The sequence below is a fragment of the Triticum aestivum genome, chromosome 4B (genome assembly GCF_018294505.1).
Source record: "Triticum aestivum cultivar Chinese Spring chromosome 4B, IWGSC CS RefSeq v2.1, whole genome shotgun sequence".
Classification (NCBI taxonomy): Eukaryota; Viridiplantae; Streptophyta; class Magnoliopsida; order Poales; family Poaceae; genus Triticum; species Triticum aestivum.
The window spans coordinates 651,285,884-651,298,324 of record NC_057804.1 but is presented as its reverse complement, the minus strand read 5'-3'; positions in this window follow the sequence as shown (position 1 = coordinate 651,298,324).

The window sequence follows — 12,441 nt, the reverse complement described above, 5'->3', positions numbered from 1 at the left end:
GTCCATTGTGTCCCTAAAAAGGGAGGTATTACCGTTGTCCCTAATGATAAAGATGAATTGATCCTGCAAAGAATTATTACAGGTTATAGGATGGTAATTGATTTTCGTAAGTTAAATAAAGCTACTATGAAAGATCATTACCCTTTACCTTTTATTGATCAAATGCTAGAAAGGATATCCAAACACACACATTTTTGCTTTCTAGATGGTTATTCTGGCTTCTCTCAGATACATGTATCAGCGGGGGATCAATCTAAAACTACTTTTACTTGCCCTTTTGGTACTTTTGCTTATAGACGTATGCCTTTTGGTTTATGTAATGCACCTGCTACCTTTCAAAGATGCATGATGGCTATATTTTCTGATTTTTGTGAAAAGATTTGTGAGGTATTCATGGATGACTTCTCCGTCTATGGATCCTCTTTTGATGATTGTTTGAGCAACCTTGATCGAGTTTTGTAGAGATGCGAAGACACTAGTCTCGTCCTAAATTGGGAAAAGTGTCACTTTATGGTTAATGAAGGCATTGTCTTGGGGCACAAGATCTCCGAGAGAGGTATTGAAGTTGATAAAGCCAAAGTTGATGCTATTGAAAAGATGCCATGTCCCAAGGACATAAAAGGTATAAGAAGTTTCCTGGGTCACACCAGTTTTTATAGGAGGTTCATTAAGGACTTTTCTAAAATCTCTAGGCCTCTGACTAATTTTATTGCAAAAAGATATTCCTTTTGTCTTTGATGATGATTGTGTAGAAGCATTCGAAACACTTAAGAAGGCTTTGATCACTGCACCTATTGTTCAGCCACCTGATTGGAATTTACCTTTTGAAATTATGTGCGATGCTAGTGATTATGCTGTAGGTGCTGTTTTAGGGCAGAGAGTTGATAAGAAATTGAATGTTATCCATTATGCTAGCAAGACTCTTGATACTGCCCAGAGAAATTATGCTACTATTGAAAAAGAATTCTTAGCAGTTGTGTTTGCATGTGATAAGTTTAGACCTTATATTGTTGATTCCAAAGTTACTATTCACACTGATCATGCTGCTATTAAATATCTTATGGAAAAGAAAGATGTTAAGCCTAGACTCATTAGATGGGTTCTCTTGCTCCAAGAATTTGACTTGCATATTATTGATAGAAAGGGAGCTGAGAACCCCATTGCAGAAAACTTGTCTAGGTTAGAGAATGTTCTTGATGACCCACTGCCTATTAATGATAGTTTTCCTGATGAACAATTAGCGGTTGTCAATGCTTCTCATACTGCTCCTTGGTATGTTGATTATGCTAATTACATTGTTGCTAAATATATACCGCCTAGTTTCACATACCAGCAAAAGAAAAAGTTCTTTTATGATTTAAGACATTACTTCTGGGATGATCCACACCTTTATAAAGAAGGAGTAGATGGTATTATTAGACGTTGTGTGCCTGAGCATGAACAGGAACAGATCCTACGCAAGTGTCACTCTGAATCCTATGGAGGACACCACGCTGGAGATAGAACTGCACACAAGGTACTACAATCTGGTTTTTATTGGCCTACTCTTTTCAAAGATGCTCGTAAGTTTGTCGTATCTTGTGATGAATGTCAAAGAATAGGTAACATTAGTAGACGTCAAGAAATTCCTATGAATTATTCTCTTGTTATTGAACCATTTGATGTTTGGGGCTTTGATTATATGGGACCTTTTCCTGCCTCTAAGGGTTATACACATATTTTAGTTGCTGTTGATTACGTTACTAAGTGGGTAGAAGCCATTCCAACTAGTAGTGCTGATCATAACACTTCTATTAAAATGCTTAAAGAAGTTATTTTTCCGAGGTTTGGAGTCCCTAGATATCTTATGACTGATGGTGGTTCACACTTTATTCATGGTGCTTTCCGTAAGACGCTTGCTAAGTATGATGTCAATCATAGAATCGCATCTCCTTATCATCCACAGTCTAGTGGTCAAGTAGAGTTGAGCAATAGAGAGCTCAAATTAATTTTGTAAAAGACTGTGAATAGATCTAGAAATAATTGGTCCAAAAAACTTGATGATGCATTGTGGGCCTATAGAACTGCATACAAAAATCCTATGGGTATGTCTCCATATAAGATGGTTTACGGAAAAGCATGTCATTTACCTCTTGAACTTGAACATAAAGCATATTGGGCTGTTAAAGAGCTCAATTATGACTTCAAACTTGCCGGTGAGAAGAGGTTTTTTGATATTAGCTCACTTGATGAATGAAGAACCCAAGCATATGAGAATGCCAAGCTTTTCAAAGAAAAAGTCAAATGCTGGCATGATAAGAGGATACAAAAGTGTGAGTTTAACGTAGGAGATTATGTGTTATTGTTCAACTCTCGTTTAAGGTTTTTTGCAGGAAAACTTCTCTCAAAATGGGAAGGTCCCTACGTTATCGAGGAGGTCTATCGTTCTGGTGCTATAAAAATCAACAGCTTCGAAGGCACAAACCCGAGGGTGGTAAATGGCCAAAGAATTAAACATTATATTTCAGGTAATCCTATCAATGTTGAAACTAATATTATTGAAACCATAACCACTAAGGAATACATAAGAGACACTTTCGAGAACATTCCAGACTCTGAAAAGGCATAGGTACGTGGTACAGTATAAACCGACTCCAAAACAACTCTAATGGCAATTTTTATCAGTTTTAGATTATTTAAGGATTTTAGGAAGAAAGAAGTAGTCCGAAAGGGGCACGAGGCTCCCACGAGAGAGGAGGGCGCGCCCACCCCTGTAGGGCGCGCCCCCTGTCTCGTGGGCACCTCATGTGTCTCCCGAACTCCGTTTTCTTGTATGTTACGTATTTTGGTCGGTAAAAATTTATTATATATGCTCCCGAAGGTTTTGACCACCGTATCACGCAAATATCCTCTGTTTTCGTTTCGAGCTGTTCCTGTTGCAGATTCGGAACAAGATGTCTTCCCAAGATTCGGAGGGAGAGAGCTACATGGCTGATTATATTGCAACCCCAAAAGTATATGGGGATGTGGAACATTATGGCTGGACCACAGAGGAAGAAGAAGACTATGATCCAAAGAGGAAGGAGGAGACAAGCTCCGATGAAGAGGACGATTCACTGCCTCAACCTGGTGATATGCATGTGGAGTTCAAGAAGTCAAGCCTCCCTAAGGTCCAATCTATCCCACCATGTTTTTTGCAGGACAGCAAGGCAGCACTATGCAAAAAGATAATGAAACTTGAGCTCGAGAATGAGGATCCGAGGGAGGAAAATTTTAGCCTCAGACGCAAGCTAGAGAAGAAAAGTGCAACAACTCCTACTTCATCACCTCCGAAGAAATAATCACATGGGTATGGGCACTCCCCTTGGCAACTGCCAAGCTTGGGGGAGGTGCCCCGGTATCGTATCACCATCACACTCCTATCTTTACTGCTTTATTTAGTTCGATCCTTTTAGTAGTATCTTGATCTATTAGTTCGAAGTTTTGATATCAAGTAGTTTTGAGTTTTGCTTTGTGATCTCTTTATGTAACCGAGTCCATGTGCTATCTATAATAAAGATTTAGTGTTGAGTCAAGGGCTTTGCTATGTTGCTATGATCTTGAGAAAGTAGAAAGAACAAAAGAGTTCATATTGATCTTATGGATAGTGATAACTTCACATATAGAAAGTATGAGGCATAAAAATTGTTGAGAGTTGATGAACGTAGCCGTGGCCATTGTTGCAATTAATAGGAAGTAATAAGGAAAGAGGGGTTCACATATAAATATATTATCTTGGACATCTTTAATGATTGTGAAGCACTCATTAAGTATGACATGCTAAAAGAGTTGACGTTGGACAAGGAAGACAACGTAATGGTTTATGTTTTCAACATCTTAGTTAAAGTATATTGTCATTGACCTTCCAAACATGTTGAGCTTGCCTTTCCCCCTCATGCTAGCCAAATTCTTTGCACCAAGTAGAGATACTACTTGTGCTTCTGAATATTCTCAAACCCAGTTTTGCCATGAGAGTCCACCATACCTACCTATGGATTGAGTAAGATCCTTCAAGTAAGTTGTCATCGGTGCAAGCAATAAAAATTGCTCTCTAAATATGTATGACTTATTAGTGCAGAGAAAATAAGCTTTGTACGAACTTGTTGTGGAAATAATAAAAGCGACGAATTTCATAATAAAGGTCCACATACAAGGGGCAATATAAAGTGACGTTCTTTTGCATTAAGATTTTGTGCATCAACCCTAAATGCACATGAAAACCTCTGCTTCCCTCTGCGAAGGGCCTATCTTTTACTTTATGTTTTACTTTATGCTTGAGTCAAGGTGATACTCACCTTTCCCTTTTTATTTTTATCCTTTGGCAAGCTCCTCATGTTTGAAAGATCATGATACATATATCCAATTGGATGTAAGTTGGCATAGGCTATTATTGTTGACATCACCTAAAGGTGAATATGTTGGGAGGCAACACAATAAGCCCCTATCTTTCTCAGTGTCCGGCTGAAACTCTATAACCACAAGTATTGCATGAGTGTTAACAATTATAGGGGACTACGAGATAGTTGAGTATGTGAGCTTGTTGAAAAACTCTATTATTGACTCTTTCTGATGTTACGATAAATTGCAATTGTTTCAATGACTGAGATTATAGTTTGTTAGTTCCCAATGAAGTTTTTGAACCATACTTGACATTGTGAATTGCTTATTACTTGAACATAGGAAATCATATGACAAAATCCATACATGTTGCTGTTATTAGAATGATCATGATGCCCTCATGTCCGTATTTTATTTTTATCGACACCTCTATCTCTAAACATGTGGACATATTTTTCGATTTCGGCTTTCGCTTGAGGACAAGCGAGGTCTAAGCTTGGGGGAGTTGATAAGTCCATTTTGCATCATGCTTTTATATCAATATTTATTGCATTATGGGCTGTTATTACACATTATATCTCAATACTTATGGCTATTCTCTCTTATTTTACAAGGTTTACCATGAAGAGGGGGAATGCTGGCAGCTGGAATTCTAGCTGGAAGTTGGAAACCTATTCTGCACAACTCCAAAAGACCTGAGACTCCACGAAACAAATTTTCATATTTAATAAGAATTTATGGGCAAAAGAAATAGGCCAGGGGGCACACACCCTGTCCAGGAGACAGGGGGCGCCCCCTATCTCCTGGCCCCCATGGCGGGCTTCTGGCGTTCATCTTCTGCTATATGAAGGGTTTTGTCCTGGAAAAATTCGTGGGCAAGCTTACGGGACGAAACTCCGCCACCACGAGGCGGAACCTTGGCGGAATCAATCTAGGGCTCTAGCGGAGCTGTTCTGCTGGGAACACTTCCCTCCGGGAGGGGGAAATCATCACCAATGTCATCACCAACGATCCTCTCATCGGGAGGGGGTCAATCTCCATCAACATCTTCACCAGCACCATCTCCTCTCAAAACCCTAGTTCATCTCTTGTATCCAATCTTGTATCAGAACCCAAAATTGGTACCTGTGGGTTGCTAGTAGTGTTGATTACTCCTTGTAGTTGATGCTATTTGGTTTACTTGGTGGAAGATCATTATAACGCCCCAAATTCGATGCGCCAGGTGTCTGCCAGTTATTTGCCATCGTTGCCATGTCATTTGCTTGCGTGTTGCATTTTCCCATGTCATCATGTGCATTTCATTTTGCATACATGTTCGTCTCATGCATCCGAGCATTTTCCCCGTTGTCCTTTTTGCAATCCGGCACTCCTATGTCCTCCGGCGTCCCCCTTTTGTCTCTTGTTGTGAGCGGGTGTTGAACTTTCTCAGAATGTCCCGAGGTTTGCCAAGCGGCCTTGGTATAGCACCGGTAGACCGTCTGTCAAGTTTCGCGCCATTTGGAGGTTGTTTGATACTCCAACGGTTAACCGGATAACCGTTAAAGCCTCTTTTGTTTGCAGCCCAACACTCCCTCCAAAGTGGCCCAAAACCCAGCTAACTCCCCTCCATGCTCTCGGTCGTTCGATCACGATCGCGTGGCCGAAAACCGCTCCTCATTTGGACTCTCCTAGCTCCCTCTACCTATATATTAGCCCTCCCCCGTCCAAATCGCAGTCCAAACCCTAGATCAAATCGCCCCCGCCGCACCCGGACATGTCCGCGCCTGCCGGACAAATCGCGCCGCCGCCCTGCGCCTATCGCCGCCTGCCACGCGGCCTCCCACCGCCGTCCACGCCACCGGCCCGCGGGGCCCGAGTCGGGCTCGCGCGGCCCGCTCTGCCGCCGCCGCCCCAGCCAACGGGAGGCCGCCACGTCAGCCTAGCCCTCCCGCGCCGCCGCCAGCCCGCCGGGGCCCGAGGCCGGCCCGCCCCGGGCCGCTTCTGGGCCGCGCCCCAGGCGCCTCGCCCGCCTGCCCGCGCCGCCGTACGCCTCCCGCCGGAGGTCGCGCGCTCCGCCGGTGCGCGCGCCGCCTGCCCGTGGCCGCCGCCTCGGCCCTCCGCCTTCGCCGCCATCCGCCGCCGCCAGCGGGCCTCTCCGCTCATCCGCCGTGGCCCGCCTTGCCTCCCTGCCCCGAGCCACCTCGGATCCTCTCCGGAGTGCCGCCGCCTCCCGGCCGCGTCGCCCAGCCTCCGCGCCGCCGGCACCCTGCTCCGCCGGTCACCGCGCCCGTCGCCGGTCGGATCCGGTCCGATCCGGTCCGGGGCCATCTCCCCGCGCCGCCTTCGTCCTTCTCCGGCCCCCGCGTCCATCTCCGGCGAGCTAGCTCCGGCCGTCCTCGAGTTCTGCGCCAGATCCAGATCGGGAAGACAAAGGTTGACCCCTTTTTTTCGTCTAAGTCCCCGAAATATTTTGCATAATGTTGCCCTGTTCATCGCATCATAACTTGCTGCATACTGCTCCGTTTTGTGCGTGTAATATGTCAAATTGTTCGCCTCGATGAGTACTTCATTTCATTCCATTGCATCATGTTCATTTGAGTTCATCTTGATGCCCGAATCAGCGTTGCAATAGTGCATGTTGCTGTTAATCTGCTGAAACTGTTATAACTTGATGATTTGTTATTTTTGCCATGTTTGATGTGTGCATCCTATGAGGTTGATGTCTACATGTGTTTTGGACTATGCTATGCCATCTTTACAGGTGTGTATGCCATGTATTTTTATGATCAATGTGTTGACTAGCACAAGCATGTAAACTAGGCCTCGTGATGTTTCTGATTTCAGTCCCTGTTCTGCTGTTATTTTTATGCCATGTAAAATTTGATGCCACAGAGAGATCCATGCTTATTTTGAGATACTTCAGTAAGGATGTTTTGTATAGATGGTTATGAGATATCCATCCATGCCCCTGTTTGCAATTAGGGAGTAGCCTAGCATGTCATTTTCGTGCTCTACTTTTTCTATAAAATGTTTCCTGGCAGATTGTTTACATGTTATTCAATTTTGCCAAGGTTGTTGTAGTTGATCCTTGCATGCTATGAACTTGTTCTTGCCATGGATAGCTTCATAAACATGTCTTCTTGCTGATGCTATGCTTATCTTCTCATGCAATGACTTGTGGTGAGTGAATCGAGCTTGCGAAGATGCCTTCATAATTCTGTCAATGCCATGCCCTGTTTGCTGAATCTGTTAACGAAACTGGCTATGTTTACATGGTTGCCATCATTTCTTCTGATCCTTTTTGGCTCATGGTCAGTAAGGGACATTTGTTCTATGCATTTAGTAGATACATTCCATGCCTTTGTTTGTTATGTTAAGTTCCTGTAGCATGTTGTTTGATAGCTCTAAACATTGCAACCTGATGTTATTTCGGCAAAGTCTGAAACTGTTAATATATGCAATTTTGCCATGGGTGTTTGAGCATGTTCTAGTGATTTCTGGAGATAGCTCAGTGTTCATGTTTTGTTATGCTTTACTTGTACATCATGTCCATGCCTTTTTTTATCATGTTGAGCTGCTGTAGCATGTTGTTTTGATGCTTGCAATATGCCTAGTTGCTGTTTTGGACAGATTGTTGCTATGTCTTGTTTGGTGTGTATGTGTTGAACCGTTGCTCCGTTTTGAGTGTGCTCTATATGAAACTTGCTTGATTTTGCATATAGTTTCTTATTATCATGTTGCGTCCTTGTTTTGAGGTGTTTGCTTGATGTTTGTATGCATTTTGCATCAATGCCATGTTTAACTTGTTTTGCTCATATCTTCTAGGCCGTAGCTCCAAATTAAATGAACTTTATATGTAACTTGACTAGAATCTCGTGTAGATCATCATGGTGCATTTTAACTTGCCGTTTAACAACTTGAACATAAGGTTTATTCAGATATGGACCAATTTCGAAACTTGCATATGAGGACTTACCGGAATTGTTATATGTTGTTTCCGGCCTCATTTAACTTTGCTTTGATATGTTGCTCTTGTTTGCATCATCTCTTGCCATGAGTAGCTTCATGTAGCTTTGTAATGCATCATGCCTTGTTTATGTGTGGTGTGTTTACCATGTTGTGTGCTTCTTCTCGATAGTTCCCGTTTCGTTGCGATCGTGTGGATTCGTTCGTCTACGCTTGGTCCGTCTTCGTGGCTTCATCTTCTTCATGGACTCATTCTTCTTCCTAGCGGCACTTCAGGCAAGATGACCGCTACCCTGGATCTCATTACTATCATTGCTATGCTAGTTGCTTCGTTCTATCGCTATGCTGCGCTTCCTATCACTTGTCCTCAAGCCTTCCCAATTTGCCATGTCAGCCTCTAACCTTTTTTCCCCTTCCTAGCAAACCGTTGCTTGGCTATGTTACTGCTTTGCTCAGCCCCTCTTATAGCGTTGTTAGTTGCAGGTGAAGTTGAAGATTGCCCCATGATGGACAGGATTATTTTGGGATATCACAATATCTCTTATTTAATTAATGCATCTATATATTTGGTAAAGGGTAGAAGGCTCGGCCTTATGCCTGGTGTTTTGTTCCATCCTTGCCGCCCTAGTTTTCCGTCATACCGGTGTTATGTTCCCGGATTTTGCGTTCCTTACGCGGTTGGGTGATTTATGGGACCCCCTTGACAGTTCGCTTTGAATAAAACTCCTCCAGCAAGGCCCAACTTAGGTTTTACCATTTGCCTCACCACCACCTACCTTTCCCTTGGGAGTAATTAACCCGAGGGTCATCTTATTTTAACCCCCCCGGGCCAATGCTTGTCTAAGTGTTGGTCCAAACTAGAGCACCGTGCGGGACCATCCCTTCGCAACTTGAGTTACATCGGTACATGTACGCTTAGCTTATCCGGTGTGTCCTAAGAACGAGATACGTGCGACTCCTGTCGGGATTGTCGACACATTGGGCGGTCTTGCTGGTTTTGTTTTACCATTGTCGAAATATCTTGTAAACCGGGATTCTGAGACTGATTGGGTCTTCCTGGGAGAAGGTATATCCTTCGTTGATCGCGAGAGCTTATCATGGGCTAAGTTGGGACACCCCTGCAGGGTATAAACTTTCGAGAGCCGTGCCCACGGTTATGGGCAGATGGGAATTTGTTAATGTCCGGTTGTAGATAACTTGACACTAGATCCGAATTAAAACGCATCAACCACGTGTGTAGCTGTGATGGTCTCTTCTCAGCGTAGTCCGGGAAGTGAACACGGTCTTTGGGTTATGTTTGAAGTAAGTAGGAGTTCAGGATCACTTCTTGATCATTGCTAGTTGACGACCGTTCCTTTGTTTCTCTTCTCGCTCTTATTTGCGTATGTTAGCCACCATATATGCTTAGTCGTTGCTTCAACCTCAGCACCTTACCCCTTCCTTTCCCATTAAGCTTTGCTAGTCTTGATACCCATGGTAATGGGATTGCTGAGTCCTCGTGGCTCACAAATTACTACAACAACAGTTGCAGGTACAGGTTTTACGATGATCATGACGCGAGAGCGATGTTTACTTGTTTTGGAGTTCTTCTTCTGCTTCTTCTTCGATCAGGGGATAGGTTCCAGGTCGGCAGCCTGGGCTAGCAGGGTGGATGTCGTTTGAGCTTCTGTTTGTGGCTCATCCGTAGTTGGATGTTGTTCTCATGTATGTTATATTGTTGTATTCATGTGTGGATGTATTGGATGTATCCCCACTATTATGTAATGTTGATGTAATGATATCCACCTTGCAAAAGCGTCTTCAAGATGCGCTTCTATCCTTGGTGGGACCTTCGAGTTCCTTTAGGATGGGGTCGCATCTTGGGCGTGACAAGTTGGTATCAGAGCCTCGACCGACCCTAGGAGCCCCCTTGATTGATCGTGTAGTTTGGCCGTTGTTGAGTCTAGAAGAAAACTATTTTTGGAGTCTAGTTATATCGGAGAGTAGGAATTCTTTTTACTCCTCAGCCCCTTTGTCGCCCTGGTCAGGAATCTTGACGTAGGTGTTTTGAATTACTCCTCTTCCCCTTCAAATTTTTCTTTAGGATCACGCGGTTAGCTTCGTGAGTGGTCCATCCTCTCTTCAATCTGGTGCATTTCTCTTCGAGTGGATTCGACTCTCGTTGTCTTTTGCAAGATCAATCGTCAGTCCTTTCTCTTTCGACGCTGTTTTCCCTGTCCGATGTTGTCCTTGTTTTTCCCACCCCTTTTCCTTCTCGGAGCCGGAGTCCGTAATCGAGTATCCATCCTACTCGTGTGAAGTCTTTGCTTTCTTTCCTCAATGATTTCAACCGGTGTTTTCTTTTCAAGATATTCGTCGGTTCCCCCTTCCAAGTTGCCTTTGTTTTCCCACCCTCCCACCCTCTTATTCCCGGAGCTTGAGTCTCTTTCAAGCATCAATTTCATTCGTACGCAGCCTCTTCAGTCTTCCCTCAATTATTTCAACCGGTGAATTCTCTCTCGTTCGTCATTCTTCATCTCTTTTTCTTTTTCGGTGGATTCAATTCAAGTTTTTTTCGGGTTGATCACATTCTTTTCCGTGGATCAAGTGTTTTCCTTGCTCGTTCGCCTCTCGCCAGTTTATCCTTCTGGAGTGTTCAACACATCTCAGGAGATTCGTCTGTGTGTGAATTAATTTGAGGTTGTCACCTCATTAAAATATTTTAATTGTTCCGGTGCATCATCTATTTCTTCAACAATCCTTTCCAACGGTGTTATCTCTTCAGTGGGCCCTAACCCACAGGTCTTTTCCTAGGATCTTACCTGACTCTTCTAATTTCCCCGGAGCTATTCACAAATTCTTTTCAAGTGTGATGTAATAATGGATCCCATCAGTCACTTGCCTTCACCAAGATCTCTTTCAAATCATTTCATTGTTGGCTCAACCTCTTTGCTTTTCATTCTCCCGGAGTATCTAAGTCCCCTCTAGGTTATTGGTTCTTCTAATTCTTCCTGGTGATTCATTCTATTTCATCAGTCATTTCCCAATTCTTACGGTGGTTCGTTCAAGATTCTCTTCCTTGTTTATCATATTAATTCATTCGTTCTTTCCAATCCTACCGGTGATTCATGAAGGCTTTCTCAAGTTTTGTGCTATATTCCCCTTAATTCCTTTTCAAGAAGAATAAGTAGTATGCAAAATCCTTTGCTTGTCATCAATTTAATTTGATGAAGGATAAGTATACAATAAATCTTATTCTTATTTCATCCAAATGAGTAATCCCTTCCTTCGGAGTTTGTTGATGAATAAATTCTAGTTCCAAGTGTTTTTCATCTTTTCTTTTCCGGAGTTCAAATTTCCTCGGTCATCTCGTCGGAACCTCCATCTAAATCACCACAAGGCTTTATCTTATTCTTTCCATCCTTCATTCTATCTCATCATCATTTTTTTTGTCACCGGAGTTCTTCATGGTGGTTCTTCATGATTTAGTTCATTCTTCAAGTGTTCATCAAGATTCTTGTCGGTGGAGTTCAAGTATCTTTTCTTCTCGCATCTCGAAGTGCAATTAAATCTCTCTATTCTTTTGAAGTGGAGGTTTGCATTTCTTCGTTCTTATCAGTTATCCAATCATTTTCGTTTGTGGCCGATTATCACCTCATGATCTTGAGATGTTACCTATAAGACCACAACAAGCTTATTTTTTCGTTGTTGATTTTCTCAACAGCTCCGTTCAACCCTTTCATTCTTGTCATTCCATTCTTTCAATTCTTCTGGATGCATTGCATTGTTCATCCCGTCAAGTGCCATCCCATCTTATGAAGTTCATGTTCTATTCTTTCCATGTTCAGTCAGAGTGCTGCCTAAATCCTTCCAGTCTTATTCGTTTCTTATCTCGTTCTAACCGGAGTTGTTTCGTAGTCTATCTGATTCCGTAAGCTTTCAATTCTTGTCATTCTCGTCGTACCTCTCTTTTCTCGAGTGCTCTCGATTCTTTGCTTCTTCTCTTGAGTTCTTGTTTCACCTCATCCATTTTTCCTTCTGTCTCGGTCCTAAAATCTCGGGACGAGATCTCTTGTTAGTGGAGGAGTGTTGTAACACCCCGGATTCGATGCACCAGGTGTCTGCCAGTTATTCGCCGTCGTTGCCATGTCATTTGCTTGT